The 16,696-nt window shown below is 42.8% G+C and overlaps 1 protein-coding gene across 2 annotated transcripts in view; it reads left to right on the forward strand.

Annotated features, from left to right (window-relative positions):
- The window catches only part of RGS7 (regulator of G-protein signaling 7), a 261,391-nt gene that overhangs the window by 236,894 nt on the left and 7,801 nt on the right, over window positions 1–16,696 (forward strand). Inside the window, exon 18 of one of the 2 annotated variants that reach the window (XM_010562609.1) lies at window positions 6,674–7,337. The exons of the other annotated variant lie outside the window; for it this stretch is intronic. The gene's annotated coding sequence lies outside the window, so the exon portion shown is untranslated. Of the gene's footprint in view, window positions 1–6,673; window positions 7,338–16,696 lie in introns of those variants that run through there. 2 annotated transcript variants of the gene reach the window in all.

Here is a 16,696-nt window from a genome sequence, read left to right on the forward strand (position 1 = left end):
ATTCACACGCATGGGTATTGAGTGAAAATATCAAGCACAAACACTTCAGCGCTGCTGGAATGATGCCACTGGATAAGTGCATTGCCTTGGAGTAACACCCAACCACAGTGTCACAGCTCTGGCTCAGAGCCCCGGGGAGCAGTGACAGTGTGCTCTGTGCTCCCCCCTGGCCAGCTCAGCCTCTCACGTTTCTCTTTGGGAATAATTAAGGTCTAGTCCCTTGCAGCTCCCCAAGGAAGTGAGTAGGGAAGCTAAAGGCGTAAGTCAGGGAGCAGGATAATCTCATTGCTTGCTACAGTAGTAGAGAGAGGGAAATCAGTTGTTTCTGTGGCATTTAAAAACTGAAATTCTTTTGAGGGATTTACATGGCGGGGGGGAAATATCCATATTTAAAAAATTAAAAAATCAGGAAACCTCCTCTACTTCAAGTACTAACATCTACATTACAGAGAAAAAAAACAGGTGAATATGCACTGATAATATTGATGGGAACAAAGAGGTCCTTTAAGGAAAACTTTTGTCTTTGATTTCTCATGTGCATGCAGGATTTGTGACAGTGGCAGACTAGTAGTCTGAGCAGGACACCTTTGTGAGCACTAGCTGCTTAGCTGCAATCACCAGTCTGGAGGCCTTAAACAAAAGGATCTCATTTAGAGGGGAATGGGCTAATTTCATTTCCACCCAATGCCAAATTTCTTGTCCCACCAGGAACCACATTAGCAGGGCAAGAAGGTGCAGTCTCCCTCCTCGGAGCTGCCTGGGGGGAGACACTCCATCATCACGTGTTGGTGTCATGGCTTCAGACACCACCATCAGTGTTAGACTTTCATCCATTACTGTTCAATTATAGAGAAAGCAAAAAAATGTGCTTGTTGCAAGTTTGTCATGTTGTATGGAAAAATAGCCAGTACGAAGCAGACCAAACTCAGTTCCTATATTAAACTAGAGAGCCATCAGATGATAATTCCCTTCACTCATAGTCTCATAAACAAGACTCTATTTAATAACTCTGAGTTTGAAACCATTATATCTGTATTTAAAACCCATACCCTGTCCAGCTGTCTTCTCCCACTTAGCTGGAAGAACTTGCTGACCTCTGTCCTTTGATATTTTCCCCCTTCAAACCAGTAACATTAGACCATTTCATGCATGAGATGTGAAATGTGAAGGCCATTGAACACAGCACATTTTCACACAGGCTCAGTCCAATGTCACTTAACATGACCTAGCAAATTATGGTCTAGAGATGGAAATTAAAACTCATAAAAATAGCTTCCTCAGTTCTTATCAGCAGGGATAGACTTTTCAGATGCTTAAACCAGTGTAATCTCTTGTCATGTTAAAATCTGTCCCTTTATTGAGAAACAAAGCAGCTAATATTTTAATTTCATCTGTTAATCAAGAATTTTTTCTATATGAACAGGTAAAATTTATGTGCACAAGGCCCTACTGTGCCAGACCATCTAGCTCTGAAATCCTGCCAAGGGCTATATTTTTCTCAAGCATAGCATCGTGAATGAGCTTCAATGCAGTATCAGCTGTGGGATCTCATGTTCAACTTACAGTCATGGAAGAAATCCTAATTAGACTTTTGAATTTACTTGCAGGCTATTCCTAAAATTTAAACCAAAAAATAGCTAGTCAGAAAAAAAAATCACAAAGCTTCTTATTTGACAAATACAGAACAATAATAAAGATAATAAGTATTTGTAGAAATTAAGGCTTTTTCTGTTTCAGGAAGGAGATGGCTTATTGATGTTTGTCTAAAAAGAACTGATTAAATAATTGAAATTTTTAGTTTGGACTAATAATTAGGCCAAATACCTAGTTTCAGGGGTTTTTAGGAATGATGCCCAGGCTAATGAGGAAAATCAAAAAGAGCATCTGTAGGGCACGCCAGTGAGGACTGGACTCCTTGTCCTGTTCTGCAGCGACTGGAGCTAAGCTGCCGTGCTCTGTGCTGGAAAAGGAGAGCTGAGCACTTGCACAGCCAGGTTCACCTAAGTGAGGACCCAGCACATACCATTCAGGTATTAGGCCAGTGTCTGCCATTGCCCAGCTGACAAACATTTACCTGAGTCTTAAACTATTTGCAGGAATGAGAACTGCAGAGAGGTATAGAAACCTGAGGGGTCAGGCCTAGGACAACCATACTAAAAATATTTGTCTAATGCATTGGTGCCTTGGAAAATCTTATGTGTTACCCCACACTTCAGGTGGTTAATCAAGTCCAAACTACCCCATCTGGCAAGAGTGTGTAGGTTAATCACAAATGAGAGCAACTCATCAGTAAATGTAAAGATTAGAGCAAAAGGAAAAAGAAATCGGGAGTGTCACCCAATTTGGAATGAGCCAAAATAGGAACGCAGTCACTTAGCCGCTGCCTCCTGTCTGTGGACCTCTCCAGAAAACGGTACAGCCCTAATGAGAAATGAAGAGAGGACTGCAAATCCCCGTGATAGACAGAATGATTTTCCTGCACATGCAACCACTGGATGCTGCAGCTGTGCTGACAGCTTGTGCCCCCAGTTCAGTAAATGCTAACCTCCTCCTCTTCCTCACATGTCTGAAAGAGAAATACAGCTTCACGGGTGGCTGAGAGCAGCACCCCATGCTGCTATGGAAATGGAAGCAGAATCCTGACCCCCTGAGTGGTGCAAAAGCGATTCCCCTGTGCTAGACGAGCAAGGGCTGCCTAATCTCAGAAAGGGACTTACTGTTTCTGCTCCTGTGCCTCTCCAGATGTGCTTCTGTCAGGGGCTGTTTGCATACCGGCGCCGTGTGTGGTGCACTGCGATATCACTTGGGAACTTTCCCCGCCGATGCCGGCTGAGCTGCTGGCATGCTGCAGGTGTGTCGCACACGAGCAGATGGGGAACGGTGAAAGCAAGGAAGGTAGATTCTCACTCTGCATCTCATTTTGCTCACAGTGGGGTTCACACCATTTGTTACACCCGGTGAGATGCGTGGAATTCTCATTTCTAGTCCTAGCTGTATTGGTCCTGGGGTGTAGCATCTGCGCTGGCAATAACGAAACATGAAAAAGGAGCACTGAGTTGCTCAGCAGAAAGGAACAGAATTAAACTTCTAAAAGGAAAGACTTGATCTTCCTCTAGCGTACATTTCAGATCCAGCCCCTATATAAATTTCATACTGATTTCTTATAAGCCACTTAGGTACTGAGGTTGTTGCTGACTTGTTTGCCAGATTATCTGAGGTGTTAGTGTCATGCTGCATAAATAGGTCAGTCAGCACGTTTGTATTTAGCTGCTCATATATCTGGACATGGTTTTGTAATTTTGCCCCTAAATTCTCTAGAAGTACAGTTGGAAGGACAACTCTCTGTTAAACAGTTAATACACTAAGGTAGGGACTGAGCACTGAGGCCAATTGATTTCCTATTCTTAGATGCACTTGGTCACTCCAGCTGCTGTGCTACCTCCTCATACTCTGACTCCCTTGTCACTGTATGTCCACAGGGTTTCATTTTGGCTGGTGTATTATTAGTAAAATTGTTAAATAGTTTCAATTCATATGTCCAAAGTGCACCGATACAGCCAAAAATCCTGATCCTATTTAGAATTTGGCCATATACTACTAAATAGTGATGGCAAGAATATATTGAAAATCTTAAGGATCTTTTCATTCTTCAGTCAAACATCTGCTACTTCTTCTGACTTTTTTTCCAACTGTTCTTTAATCTCATTAGCATGGGAAATATTTTCCAATGTGTGATGACTCATATGCTACACCTCTCAAAACTGGCCTGTTAGATGTAGTTTACCAAACCAAAATTTGGCTTATGGAAATGCTATTAACATTGTATCTGAAAGAAATAGCTAGGCTCAGCTTTTAAATCGTGACCCACAAGGGATGATCCTTACATCAGTCTGTAAACTGAATAAATCTGGAAATCTCCTAGAAGTCATAATTATGAAACCCAACCATATAGAGCTAAACTAAAAGTATGCTCTGGAACAGAGATTGAAAGAAATGTTCTGTAAACTGGAAAATAACAAATCCCTGCAGATCTGAATAAGAAGGTGAGATAATTCTGTATTTGGGGCTGCTGTGGATTCTGTGTATTAAAAGCTTATTTTCCCAATGCAACAGAAGGAATGATGAGGAAAATAACAATGTGGAAATCCAAACACCTTCAAAGTATGTTTCAGAATAAACATGGAGGAAGATCTCTTAAAGAGGGTGTATCTTCTAAGCTGTCACTTTTCCAACTATAAGATAAATTAGAACCACTAATACCTGGAAAAAGCGCATATGTTGTTGTTCAGATGGAGACGTCATATCTATAAGGAGTGTAATATTCTCTGAGGCAGGGAGGGGAGGTGGAGGAGACAACCATCCAAAGACATCCTGATCACTGTAGGGCTTAAGAGAAAAAGTATCCAAAGACCAGCAATATCCAGGGAGTAAGCGATGCAGAATACAGAAAAAAATTGTCATGGCAGCTCACCGTGTCTATCAGGGGAAAATTCAAATAATATGTAGAATAAGATTATACAAGTCAAATCAACTAACTAATAGCTAGGTTTTGGCCTACTTTTAGGTCAAAATGTCCTAGTTTATGTGATACCACAATTCATTCCTGAGATGCTAGAATTTGGTTATGGTTCATCTAAAAATTCCAGGGAATTTACAACTCCTAAATAATCAATTGTTGCAGATAAGAATAAAAAATTATTTCGCAGATTTTACCCCACAACAAGAGCCTGCACAGCTTTCTGGTGCTGTATGGAAAAAAATGTTTTAATAACAATAGAGAACTCCTAGTTTAATTGTTTTAATTAACTGGTTTATGCAGTTCAGTACTAAAGGGAACACATACATATTTACAGAAAGTAGCCAGGCTTGTAGACCTGTAAAATGAAGCAGTAATAACTTAATGAAAGGCAAAGACAAGAGTATGCTCAATATTTTCTCAGATTATGTCTAAGGCTGACCATCATGAATTGCCTAACAAAACACTTCATTTTGGACACGGTGTTTTAAATTGTATTCCAGTGCCACACAGCTGTTGAGATTTTTCTGACTATTTAAAAAGAACAGATGGCTTACTATAACAGCTTACCTGTTACATTAGAGAAAAACATAATTTAAGGCTTAACAAGTGTCAAGAAGCTGTGAATTTAATGTAGGTAGAAAGCGACAGAGTTAAAGCCAGACATGGGGAAGAGAGCGTGCCAGGAAGGACACTTTACGTTTTTCAAAGAAGCGAGAATTAATACTGTCAGGCTATATGGTGAACCTGATGGATGAGCAGTCTAACCCAACATTGCAGATCATGAGTTCCCTTCACAATTAGATTGTAGAGGAAATATTAATCCTAATTTGTTCAACCTGTATTTCAGAGCACAAAGAATAAAATAGTTATTCTTCCTTTTGTGAAGACCCACTCCGATATATTGCACTTGAGTAAATGCTTGAAACTAACTTGCAGATCCCTGTGAGCATAAATTTAATTGATAATGGCAATAGCTATTAAATTGTGTAATTCCACTGAGTTATAGTACAGCAGATGACTTAACAACTCATTGATATGGCAGAATAAGTTCATTTACCATTTACTGCAGAAAATGTGCCACCTCTCCACAGTTACAGTATTTCTTACTGTAGTCTCCTTGAAACCAAACAGATTTTTCTGAGTTGCGCACTTAAAATGAACAATACAATAAATGTAAGTATTCAATATCTAACTGGAGAGTTAGACAGAGCCACTTTCTATTTAATGTTTTATGACCTATTTGTGTTACATTATCAGGGTACGCCTGTGGTATTTTGAGGAGTGTTGTAAGCTTGCTGTGCCAGCTCTGCCTCTGTCAGAACAGAGGCACGGTAGGATGGCCCTGGGAGAGCTAACTCCTTTTATGTGGCCTTAGGAGAGCTGATTCCTTTTATGTGCTTTCATGGCTTTTGTCTGGCTCAGATAAAGCTCAAAGCTGCCTGAAATATACCATGGTGACATACCCTACACCATCCTTTTCACGCTGTACACCTAACCCTTGTGGGACAGTCATTATACCTTATTAAAAGAACTTGCTAAAAACCTGAAACCGCATCCTTGCAACAGAAGGAATGATGAGGAAAATAACAATGTGGAAATCCAAACACCTTCAAAGCAGTCTTATGCAGTCACATGTAATATACCTGACCAATGTTGCTTATAAATAGTAAATACGGTCTCAGCAGACCGATAGCTGCGTTCATGAAAAAGCTGCTTTCCTGCCTATATGCAATCTGCCTCTTACTTTCTTACCTTAACTTTAAAGCAGCATTTTGTCTTCCGTGACAGAGCTACCGCAGTTTGCACATTCATCTTTGTAGCCCAAGGCACTCTCGCTTGTAGTAGCCTTCTTCAAGCTCTGGGTATGACTGACAGCAAAAACCTCAGCATTAGTTTCTCATCAGCCAAACCCAATCTCATTAAAAAAATGGCCTTTAAATTTGCTGGCTTATTCTGTGAAACAATCTGGCTGACTGGCAGTGCAGATGTTGACGTGTAAGGGCTTCTTGTGGTTTAAGATTTGACAGACTCCAGTTGGTGCCCCTAGTTATTTGACAGTGATGTGGCAACACTAAGTGGTTGCTGATGAACAGGTTTGCAGTGATCATGCCTCTGTTTTCTGTTTTTTGTTTTTTGTTTTTATCTTTTCCTCAGGGGAAATCGCTCACATCAAAGAGGTTAACCAGTCTAGTGCAGTCCTACTAAAAGGATCACCTTGTAGCATGGAAGCAGACTCAAATCATTATACATACTTTGTAGCTCACTGATTGCCTGACTCAGAGGACAGTAGAACAAGATGTTGCATGAGCAAGGACCTGACTTGTTTTCTTTTGTGTATACTAAGGCATTACAGACTCCGAGGGACTCTCTAGCCTTTCGATGCCTCCATTTCGAAAACTGTCTGCTCACTTCCTCCTTCATATCAAGCTGGATCTATGTCTTTTTATTTTCTGCAAGCTCAAGTACAGTGAAAAAAAAGCTTCTGCTAGGCACAGTTTATTAAAAAAATACGTCAATCAAAAACTGGAAGAAATGTAAAAAATGCATATATTAATAAATATACATATGGCATCACATTTATTGCACAATAAATTAGCACAGAAGGTTTCATTTCACTGATGTATTCACATTGAGAAAGAAAGCCTGTGTCTTTGTCTGTTGTCTGTATATTCTCTGTTAATGTTTCTTGCATTTATTTTTATACCATATTTAAAAAAGAACACCTTTTACTCCAGATGTATTAAAGTTGATCCTTTCTCTGTAAATTTGTGTATGTTTATATTGTTGTTTTATCTTTCATTAAAAGATGCAGAATCTCTTTCCTTTGGGAAGTTTGAGATTTCAATATTGAATCTGAAGATTAGTCAAGAGCAAAATCATCCCCAAAAGTTACACACCTTGTGCTTTCTAAAAAGTGACATGAAATGGCATTTTCTTTCTCTCAGTGACACCTGATCAAACACACTTTATTGATAATCATTCACTTTAATTTTCTTTTTATCAAGCTAGCTGCACAGAGACCTTTCCAGCTTGCTCATCATCATATAAGCAAACCTGTCTTTAAACTAGACCCATTCTGTAACAGTGCAGCCTGCACAGCGATTCAGTCGCTACCCAAGACCAGATCGACTGAACTGCGTTTCCTTAGGAATGGACATGAACAAAGATGGCTGAGAACAGAAGTGTGTACTTGCTAAATAGGAAGGACAGTGTTTCTTTCTCCTTGCTGTCGCCTGTGATACAATGCAACATTTTAAGCTGAAAAGGCAGTGGTTTGGGAGTGCTGTGTGTACTGTCTGTAGAGCAAACCTTGGGTAGGAACGCGGGAGGCTGTCATTTTAATTCAAGGGCTCTATTCAGGTGTGCTGTTGTATGTCTGCTGCTGAGGTTACTCACACAGAGACCCACTGACAGGTTTATGACACCATGTAGATGTTGCCCACAAGACAGCAGATATGGAGCTTCTGAAGCTAAGCTGAGCTGGAACCAGAAATCTCTGCTTGGCCTGGGAAATGGCACTTTTGACTGATAGAGGTGACGTAAGGACAGTAGGCAGAATCTCTGACTAGAAAAGCGATGATGGGAACTAAGTCAAAAGACAAAATGCTGATACCTCCAGGGCATCGTAGGGTGCATAGGACAAACAAGCCTTTTCAGCAATGCACAGGATAGGCTCAGGACAGCCAACTCTAGTACCATCTGTCATCCCGACTTTGGTTGGATATTGAGAAACAGGAATCTTGTTTCAAAGGGACTACCAAACCTAAAAATGCACACCCTCCCACACACGCACACACACAAAGTGGGACACTCATAGACACAATTGGAGAATATATTTGAATACATTAACGCTCGAGTCATCTCATTTACCATCAGATACCTACCTGAGTTGTTGCTGCTAAACGACAGGGCTCCTGCACAGAGCAGCTGTGGGCAGAAGGGAGCTGAGCTGCCTTCTGCAGGCAGCGCTCGCTTCTCCGCTCGCGCTCTCAGCAGCCTGGTGCAGCCGTAGCCCCGTCTGCAGCATTTCTGAAGAGGTAGTCTGAATGAATCCAGGACAAAAATGCATTACAGATCACCACGAATGGCTGTTCCCCAGGTTTTGCTCAGTTAGGGTTTCTGGAGGTTTGGGTTTTTTGTTTGTTCTTTCTTTTCACGTCCCACTGTGTTTCTGGTTTCCAGCTAGGATGATAATCACTGCTTTAGTGTCTCAGTTTTTGTTAGTGCAATTCTACTAAGATTTTATCAGAAAACACTGGAAATGCCCCATGAGAGCTTGATTTTATCAAGAGCTCCATCTAGGTCAACTTAAAATATTCACAGTCTAGGGAGGCCAGATGAATTTTAATAAATAGCCACATAGAACCCCAGATCTTAAACTCTGAGAGTTAATTTTCCTTTACCACAGAAATGCGAGCTCTGAAGCATGAACTTGAGACCAGGCAATCCACAAAAAATTTGAGCTCTGTTTCACTTCTCAGTGCCAAATAGAGATATTTATTTCCAAAATCCTGCTGCCACCAATTGCATCAGCTGGTATATTGCTGCTTTGCCTTAGGAGTTAACTAATTAGACACCAGCGTCTGCTTTGAAGACTCACTCCCTTCAAATAACTAATGTTTCAAAATCATCCATTAGGTATTCCAATCATCCATTAGGAATCCATCAGGTATTCCACCCCCCTAAGAAATATGGGGGGTTTTCCAAATCACTTTGCAACACCAACTGGCCAATAGAAAGATGTGGAGCATTTGTATTCCTGAACCTGTTTTGTACTTATTCTAGTTCTTTCCTTTCAATAAATATGAAGTCTCTATTGAAAGGCTGTCTTTCCCTGTATTTGCAGAGGATTTAACACAATGTCTGTAAAATAAAAATATGCATTACTAATAAGGATTTCAAAGTAGTCAGGGAGCTGTATTGAGGTTTCATTTGAGTTTAGTCTCAAGTGATGCAACTCCACTGTTACACATGAGTGAATTTGGCCCAAACTAAATCTATCCTACAACCAGTTGACTTTTAAAGGGTTTGTCTGCAACCTTTTGATACTTCACCTGATCACTGTCATCTGTCAGTGATATAATACTGGGACTGGAAACTCCAAGTAGGCACAAACTTCCTTTTAATTCCCCACAGAGAAAGGCTAAATGTTTGTCTCCAAATTTATATGAAGATCTACTTCCAAGAATTAACTCAGATTAAGATGTGTTTGTACAACCACCAAACAGCTGAGGTGTGACTTTGGTTACACAATGATATACCCATTAGGAATTTCAGTGAGGCCACAAGTCTGCTGAGGAAAAAAGGACTGAGAGAGAAACTCAATCTGAAGGGACCATATTTCTTGTCTCCTGGGGAAGAGCCATCAATCAGTGCCTCCTGGCTCTGCCCAGGAAGCTGAAAACACCCTCCATTAGGGGTTATTAATTGTAATACTCATTAAAATAACCACTTGGAGCTGGGAACTTCCATCTGAGAGTTGGTGTTCATCAGTCTCTTTCTTCATGCATCCTTGTGCATAAAACAGCTCGCAAGCCTACAGGAAAAGAAGTGTTTGCTAATACTGCTGCACCCTTGAGATGGTTTTGTGCTCCCAGACCAGTCTGGGAAGGAAAATGGCCTGTGGGAGGGACAGGAGCCTCCCTGGCACCTACCTGACAACAGCAAAATACTCACCCATTCTTCCATAAGGTGCAATTAAAAACTGTCCTTCCAAAGAAGGAGGAAAAAGGCCTTAAACAGTGATGAGAGAAATTGCAAAATGCTGGGCTGAAACAGTAGTGGAGACTGGCCAAAAATTACTGAACTGAAGGTGAATACAGGAGTAAGAAATGGGAATTAAATGTGGTGACCAGAACAGAACTGACAAGGGAGGAGAACTGGGGAACTGAGTAATTAAGAGCAAGAAAGGTTGAATGCAGCTGGTGGATTGCCAGCCTGTTGGCCACAGCTGTGCACAGTTGGAATCAAAATCCCCAAATCAGATAAGATCAACTGTGGCTGGCCCTTTAAAACCCAGCAACAACTTTTTTTCAGCTAGAAAGCAATTAATACCAAATATCTAGAACTGCTTTTTTCAAATTACACCCCTAATATTGTTTGAAATCATGAGACATAAATGCCAAATAGTCCCCTAAGAAATAACAAATAGGAGGGCAAAAACCAGTTCCAGAAAACGGGACCTATGGGAATGCATTTAGGATGTTTATTTATTTTTAAAAAAAATAGAGCCAAAGCAGACAACTAAAGTGAGAGAAGGCTCTTTTCTTTAAGTAACTGGAATGAGGAGTTGGGAATGATAAGTGATTTATTTGTGGCTCTTCCAATTATTTATCTTTATGCCAAGTGATTAACAGCTGTTTGAATTTAGATTTTAAAATGACCATATTTTTAGTGTCCCTTCTAGCTGCAGATGTGCATAGAACTAATACTGGAGTTACTAACTTAGGTGCATAAAACACAGGAATTTTGCCAAAGGAAAGTTAAAAGCTCTAGGGACCTATATAAAATAAGGTTTTAATGCCAAGATGTTCAAGGGAAATTATCAACAATTTGTTTGAACATATTCTGTGTCCACAATTCATTTAAGCAAGTTACTAAGAGGGTGTGAATCATACCAATCTGCCCTTTGATCTGCCTGTGCTGAACAGATTAATGCTTTTGTCTCCTGTGAGTTGAAGATAGGCTGAAGTCCCAATATCAAAGAGGCGGAGGGGAAGAAAGAACGATCTCTCTGAGGCCGGGCTCCCCCTCCTCTTGCTGTTCTGGACTGTGGAGTCCTCAAGAGGCATGTGTACAAATAAATGGGGGTTTTTTGTACAGACATCGGCTTGAGGGCTGCAGAGTCTCTCCAGACTGTCATTATCTCTGCCACTATGAAGTTTATTTCCTAGTATCCACACTAAATCTTCTTTGCTTCAATTTATCCCTTTATTTTTGACCAGGCTGCTACAATCACTATAATAAAATGTTCTCTACCGTTTTGCTCAAATATGTAAACAGCCATTGCAATGTTACAGCCTCCTTTGGTTGGTTTTCTTACTGGTGTTTTCTGAAGTGTTGAGGGACTTCATTGTTCTCCTCCAGGCTGGGGAGTGTCACAGCTTTCTTGGAGGACAGTGCCCAGAGCAGTCTGCAGGGCTCCCACCGGGTTTTACAGGAGGAGAGCGGAGGATTACTGTTGTACTTCTGTCTGTACACACAACTGTGGGCCTTGCCCTTTTTGCAGTAGATGGCCACTACTGAATTGTGCCAGCTTACATGGCGTGGTGATGCCCAGATCCTTTGCAGTAAAACGTAGACGGTTGTTCCTCTTTGTGCGTAGCTCACTCTTCTTGGGTCAGTGCGGCATCTTCAGTTGTCCATTGAGTAGCATCCTCATTTTTCAGACCATCTTTGTCTTTTCCCAAGGTCACTTTTCTTTTTTGATTCTAACTTGTGAAATACTTGTAGTCCTTTTACCTGCGGGTATCTTTATGTGTGGGTCTGAGTGAGGAATCTGCTGGCCTGATTCTTTAACACAAACGCATGAATGCGAGTGGGTACCATCATCACTATTTGCCATAAGGGATCTGTATGTGTAAATTGTTAAGAGAAATTGCTGGGACAATAAACTGTGAGAACCTGCTCAAATGCTAGATGATAGTCCTTATTTACAAGTGTGGCCACAGACAGTAAATATCAAACAATATTAAGACACAATTGTAAATGTTACCTTGTTAGTGGCATTTGCACAATTTTTATTGTACTCTTTCTTCGCTCCCAAAATATATTCTGCTGCATTCACCTTCATTGGCTCTTTTTTTTTTATTTGACTAGATTTTGAAATCCCTCATTAGATTCATCACAGATGTCAGCTTTCAAAAGAGATACTATTTATCACCCTTCCTCTTAACTTTTTGGCTGCTTCTTCTGCATGTATATCACACAAATGAGGCATTTCATTATGCATGTAACTTTTCTATCCACTTCTTTATTCCTTTCCCCCTTTCCTTTTTAAAAGATGTGTGGCAATGGCATATTTAGTGTCACTAACTTTCCTACCTTTTTGCTGAGAGGAATGTATAGCCTGAAATCTATGACCTTTTTTGAGTTCATCTCTTCTGATGCACTGTTCTTTATATGACTCGTCTTTTCTTTTAGACTCTCTTTCTTCTCTCCCCCTCCCCCTCAGTAATGTCTTTTTTAGGATTCTTCATCTTTTATGGTTCTTTTCCTTTGTTCCTCTGATCCTCGCTCCGTTGATCCCTCCCGCGTGTTCCTACGGTGCCCACTAATGCTCTTTAAGCTTACCGCCTCTGTCTTATCTTTCTTGGAACTGAAAGAAATTACAAGGAAAAAAAAAGAGAATGTATGAAAGGAAAGGCAGGCCAGTGCTAGGGCCAGGGCTGATGCAGATGCAGAACGTGCCTCTGCCTGTGGCCTGATCTCAGGGGACCGTCCTGCCCCTGGGTGCCCGTTCCCCTTCCCCACCAGCTCTCCACTCCTCCTCCAGCAGCTGCTGCCCCAAACTCCCCTCTCTTTGAGGTGCTGGTGGGGATTCAGACACAACCACAGAAAGGCATTTTTAAACACCTAAGGTACTTTCCTAAGCTCCTCTGTGCATCAGCCCCTCTCTTCATAACATCTTTACTTTGACTGGCAGTGGGGTTAAGGTATCCGTTCAAGCGCTAGCCTGGCGCGCCATGGTATGGCAGCAGGCTGCCCAGTGGCTGTTAGTAACGTTACCACCTTTGTTTAAACTCTTCTTCAAGTCTCTCTGTAAAGACAGGCTCCCGCACCTCACCGGGACCCCCTGACCTGTCTGGATGGCTGTGCAGGAGCATGAACCTGCCAAAACAGAAATGGAGACCCGGAGCATCTGACTTTTCCTTTTTTTTGCCTCCCAAATAAACTTAGCCCCAGTGCCCAAGCTAGTGTTGGTAAACAGCATATAAATGCCACACGTGACCAGGGCAGGCTTACAGGGGCCAGGCAGACCACTGGCCAGGATGGCGAAAGGCAGCTGAGGAGCCACCAGCAGAGCTCCAGGCTGATGGAGAAGGGGCCTGGGGTGATCTCCTGGGCAGCAGGGTGCCTGTGCAGGGATGTCATTGCACGGGGACATCCCTCCTCGCCTGGTAGGGTCGTGTCACTGGGGACCTTGGGAGGGAGGTGGGAGGTGGGTTATTCATCAGTTTAAGGGCACTGAACAGAGACGGGCAAAAGGATGCCTGGGTGTGTGACCTCCCTGGTGCCCGGGGCTGGGGGAAGGAAGGGGGAAGGTACTCGTGTCATTCACTCCAGGCATTGTAACTCAAAATAAATGGGGAGCTTGAGTTTCTTTCATGGTAACAGAGAGGTGAGGGGGTCCACAGAGAGATGTAGAGCATCTCAGTGTCTTATCAGAGAAAGTGTCTGTGGGAGGCAGGAAGGATGATTAAAGCCCAAGACTAGGGAATATTTCTAAGTCCTGGTCCATACTGGTCTGGGAGGTAGCTCCAGTGAAGCCAATGAACGGGCCGATGGAAGCTCGTCTTGTACCTAAATCACAGATCAAGTTTTTGGGGGAGGGGCATAAATGTGGAATTTCATCAATGGATAGACTTCATTTTAAATGTTCTGGTGTTTTAAAAGGAGACACTAGCAGCAAAGTAAACTGCTGAAGACACAGTGCAGACAATTAGATAGATAATGCACAATTAATGAGAGAATTGGTTTCCAGAAAGTCAGTTTTTGGGAACAGTTGAGTTTCTAATTTCTAAGTCAGTTTGGCTTGCTCCATTTCTCCTTCCTCCACACCACCTGAAGTACTTCAGCAACCCTGCTGGGTCCCTGACTAGCATCGCCTTGCCTAATCTCTCTTCTCTTCCTTTCCTTCTCAACTGTTTTCCTCATCCTTTTCTGTCACTGTTGGAAACCCCAGGCATGGGGGAGTAACCGCAGCTGCTCTCCCACCGGTGCATTTGTATGCAGGGGGGGAATTTTCACTTCCATCTTTATTTTCTTCCTGTAATGAGAACACTTGAAATGTCAGACTTTCATTTTGTTCCAAAGGGCTTCTTCCCAGTGCAATTCCCATCATACAGACCCATATCATCTACTTTTTCTGTATACTTGTGTATTACTGACATTCAGACACTTTATTGGAAAAAAAAAATAAAACCAAAACCCAAAAACAAAAAAGAAAGAAGATCTGATTTTTAGGTATTTCTTCTGCTGTTGGTCAGAGCTGACTGGAACAACAGACGAACAAATTGACCTCTCCTCTGTGCTCCAAGCTCATTGCCATGTTAAAACTGCACTTTGGGACTCCTATCTGCAAGAAGCGCTGAGCATCTGCTGACCTTTCAGTGCCTCTGTTGGCATCTCCCACTGTTTCTTCCTGCCCCAAACTCTCAGCGTACTTCCAATGAACTCAGCGATGTGACACCTGTAAGACTGACTTTAAAGCATAGTTACCTTTTGCTCAGCAGGTACGATTGGGCTTGCTAGCTGGATGTCAGCTGTGGTACCTTTTTTGTACAGTAGGTTGGGGTTGGGGCTTTTTTTGAAAGATGGTTTGGACTCCTTCCACCACTCTTCTCGCCCCAGACCACACCATGTGCTGGGAATGCACCTTTGTCTCTAGAAAGCTTTTGAAGGCAACGTCTTTCCACCAACGGCATGGACTAGGGAGAGTGGTTTTGAATGCTTTGGGTCTTCTAATGAGAAAGGAAAAAACAAGGGTTTGGAGGCCAGAAGACCTCAAGGAATAAGAGAGCAAGAGAGAGGAAGGAGTGATAAAAATAAAAAAGGGCATAAAAATAACAGCTGGCATAGTGACATCAAGGCCCACCACCCGCCTCTCATTATGGCTATTACTTAGTTTCTGTATCCTGAGAGCACTCATGGGCGGCTGCTGACCTCCTGCTCTGTGTGTTTGATGCTGTGACCAGCAAAGCCTCAGGGGTAAGCAGAAGGGGAGCGAGAGACCACAGGACACGTGTTTGGTGGCACTGCCTGACCTGGGGGTCAGCACTGGGAAGAAAAATGCTGAGCATTGGGAAGACAGGAGGACTTGATCTACATACCCTTCAAAGCACGTAGAGCCTGCTGCTTTTATTTTTCATCTAAATAAAGATTTTGAATGTGCTGCCCCAATGGCATTGTGTAAAAAAACCAGAAGATGAGAAAGAAGAAAAAGCCTTTCCATGCCCAACCTGGTGAAGAAGTTTAATGTTGCCCATAGAATCCGCATCCTGTTCCAGTTCCTGAGAGCTCCTGCACCACAGTGGAGCTCATTACTCCTCATTACTGAGGCCTCGCAGTCTCGCGCATGCAGCAGCAGCTGCCTACTTCTTCCTCTGCCAGGGAGAAGCTGTCTGCAGCAGTCAGCATCGGTCCGTCACGTAATGCAGAAATGGCTTCTTTTAATACCTCGGTCTCCTGGGTACTCTTACTTTCTGGCTTATTGGTACCGACATGGTAGCACCAGCATGGCCAGTGTATCAGTGCTGATCTGGTAGAATACCGCCAAAATTTTAATTCTGCTAAGGAAAACTGTGTAATCTGAATTGTACTACTTACTTTGACTTGTGTAACGCTGAATATGAAAATTATTAATTGTAGAAAACTATTGGATGGGACATTTTTGTTATAGCTCATGATTTGAGAAATCTAAAAAGAGCATAAAATCAGAAACAAAGGAAGGAAATCACAGAAATTGTCTTTACCATAGTAAAGAAAACTAGTTTGGTGTTACCAAAAGCTTGCGCTTCTCCCCGCCCTAGTTCTGAAGTGATCATATGCCTCTTCTTTCCATGTGATTTTTTTTTTTTCTGGCCGAGCCTTGCTGGTTTATGCGCGGAGAACCGATAGTCACAGGAAACAAACAAAACCCGCTTCTCTTTCCCTCCGCTGAACCCCCAGCTACGGTGACGTTAAAAGCCGCTGCTGGGGCAGCAGCTCCGAGTGTCGCGTCCGACAGCAGCGACCCCCAGACGTGCCGGGGGTGGCACAGACGCCCCTCAAAGCCCCTTCTCCCCGCCGGGGGGGGCCGGGGCCGGGCGGTCCCCACGTCGCGGCGTGGCAGGAGTGACCCCTGGCGGGTGCGGGGAGGAACGGCGCCCGGCCCGCGCTGCCCACGCGGCGCAAGGCCGGTGGTGGAGGCCGGGCAAGGCGGGAGCCCAACCGTCCCGCGGGGGCGGGGGGGGGCGC

This window comes from Haliaeetus leucocephalus, unplaced genomic scaffold, assembly GCF_000737465.1.
Source record: "Haliaeetus leucocephalus isolate CR32 unplaced genomic scaffold, Haliaeetus_leucocephalus-4.0 Scaffold162, whole genome shotgun sequence".
NCBI classification, from domain to species: Eukaryota; Metazoa; Chordata; class Aves; order Accipitriformes; family Accipitridae; genus Haliaeetus; species Haliaeetus leucocephalus.